The following is a 2,968-nucleotide window of genomic DNA, read 5'->3' on the forward strand; positions in this document are numbered from 1 at the left end:
AAGAAGAAGGTGCTGAAAAAGGAGTATGGCACAGCTGCTACAGTTAAGCCAGGAATGAATAAGAAGGCTCCAGCAAAAAGAATTCCTATGTCTAAGGCCAGATCCTCTACTCAAGAAACAATGGAGTTCACTCTTGAACCCAAAGAAGCTGGAGAGGGAAAGAAGAGAAAGGAAAGAGTCAAGAAGACCATTGCCAGAGTCATTGGCAAGCCCTCCATGATGAAAGATCCCTCTAAAGATGAAGAAGAGGAAGAGGATGCTGCACCAGCACCCAAAGCTCAGAAGCTTATGGGAGAAGCTATAAAGTCAGGGGCTACAACATCAAAGCCCAAAGCTGCCCCCAAAGCTCAAGCTCAGAAGCCTCCTAAGCCCAAGAGAAACACCAGAAATATACCTACTGAAGAAAAGAACAAGGCCCCAGTGCCTGAAGCTGAAGGAGAAGATGATGAGTCTCTTATTTTGAGAAAATTGAAGCCCAAGATTCCAGACCACAATGATACTCATCCAGTAGCTGAAGGCATGCACATCAGAAAAGATGTTGGACTGAGATTATGGAGAAAGTCTAATCCTTAGGCTGTGAGGAGAAGGACTGCAGTTGACTACAGGTTTCACACAAAGGAACATCAAGACTTTTATGAAACTATCCTGCTTGACAAGAAGCCCATTGTGAGTGACATGAGATGGTTTGATTGGGAATTCATCCAGGAGAATGAAGATCACTTCCCAGGAGTTTATGACAGCTTCAAAGCATGTGGAGTAGATGAGTTTGTTGGACAGAAGCTCACAAAATGAAATAATGAGCTAATCATGCAGTTTTACTCCACTGCTCACTTCTGCCCAGATGGGAAGATCGTTTGGATGTCATAAGGTACTAGGTACCAATCCACAGTTGAAGAATGGGTAAAATTGATAAATGCCCCAGCAGAACATGAAGATGACTTGGATGTGTATGCCAAGAAGAAGAAGGACCACAACACTATGGCTAACATGTACAAGGAGATCCCAGATAAAGCTTTGGAGACTCACAAGCTTGGATCTGTACATTTCTTGTTGTCTGGTCTGCCTACTATCAACTGGATCCTAAGGCACACTCTGCTACCCAAGTCAGGAGATCACAAGATGATCAGAGGGCACTCTATCAACCTGCTATAGCTTTTTGATGTCCCTCAGAAGTTCAAGGTCATGAGTCTGATTGTAGAGACAACCAAGAGGACTGATGCTGACCAGAAGAGAAGTTGTGGGTATGCTCCACACATGCAGGAGCTCATCAACTCCAAGATGGGCACAGGAACATATCTGTTGGATAAGGAGCATCTACCCCTGCATCCTAATTTTGAAGATAATACTGTTGTGATGAATGAGGAGGAACCATCATCAATTCAAGCACAGGACAAAAGAGCCAAAGCAAAGGTTGAGAAAGCTACCAAGATGCCAAGTGTAGAAGAGGCATCTCAGGTTTTCCTGAAGAGCAAGCAAGATCAACTTGCATATCTGATCCAGTCTACACTAAGGATTGAGAAGGGCTTGGCCACCCTGACTCAAAACCAGGAGAGCTTGGAGAGGATCGTATAAACTAAGTTTTATGATCTTGATCTGAAGGTAACTGAGATTAAAACAGCAGTTGAGCAGCTTCAGGAGGAAGCAGGAGAGAGGAGAGGGAAGGCAACCACAGATGCATTTCAGCGGGTGCCAAGAGGACAGAGGTTTGCTGCCGTGCCAGTGATAGATTCTAGAGCTACAACATCAGCACCAGCAGCTACAACTCTAGTGCCACCTCCAGCAGCCACTCCAGCAGCTCCAACTACATCAACAGATGCCTTTGTCCTTGGAGTTCTGTCTACACCACCTCCCAAAGATCAAGCCTGAGAGACGCATAACACTATGCATATTTGAAATTTTTGGTAACTTGTTGCCAAAGGGGAGAAATATGTATAGATTATAGGCTTCGAGAGAGTGTTTTGCGTCTTTGCCTTTGGTTGAACTTTTTATTGTGTGAGATACTTTATGTCCTTGTGTGAGATACTTGTGTGATCATGTGATTGATCATTTGCTACTTAATGCTTGTTTAGATGATACTATCTTATATATCCATAAATGATCATTCACTTGCTTGGTGATGAGTGCATGCTTTTAATTTCTATCATTTTGAGCGCTCCACCAAGATGTATGTGACATGGAAGAGTAACCCATGATCCTAATCGATTGTGCATTTGCATTCAAAAGCAAATCTTAAATAATGCACAAATTTAGGGGGAGCTCTTGCTTATCACATAATTCTCACAGTGACGATGTTTTTCAATCTTATGATCATTTGTCGAAGCTTTGATCTATATGTTGTCATCAATTACCAAAAAGGGGGGACTGAAAGTGCAACTATCCCTGGGTGGTTTTGGTAATTCCTAACAACATATATCCCATTGAGCTAATGCTATTTCAAGATAAATATTTCAGGAAAGCTCAATGTTTGGCATGGCATGGATTAGAAAGTGGACCCCTCAAAATACTAAGAACACATGTTGGCTCAAGCTCAAGAATCTACATTTTACTTTTAGTGATCCAAGATCACATTGAGTCCATCGGAAAAGCCAATACTATTAAAAGGGGATGAGGTGTTGCTTGATGAGTTACTTGCTCAAAATGCTTAGTGATATATTCCAAAACCCTCAACTACTTTCTTATATCCACATATGTTCCAAAACAAAATTCAAACTTGGCCCCACCGAAATTTCCTACCCGGTGCCAGCGAGTTCACTTGACATAGCCACTGCCACAAACCCTAGTCATTTCGGTCTCACCGATAGGGATCTCGGTCTCACTGAGATGGGATTGCAAACTCTCTGTTTCCCTTCGTAGCGTTTCGGACTAACCGATATGAGCGATCGGTCCCACCGGGTTTGCAATGCAAACTCTCTGTTTCCCCTTCGTAACATTTCAGTCTAACCGGGATGAGCGAATCGGTCCCACCGAG

This window comes from Triticum aestivum, chromosome 2A (genome assembly GCF_018294505.1).
Source record: "Triticum aestivum cultivar Chinese Spring chromosome 2A, IWGSC CS RefSeq v2.1, whole genome shotgun sequence".
Taxonomy (NCBI): Eukaryota; Viridiplantae; Streptophyta; class Magnoliopsida; order Poales; family Poaceae; genus Triticum; species Triticum aestivum.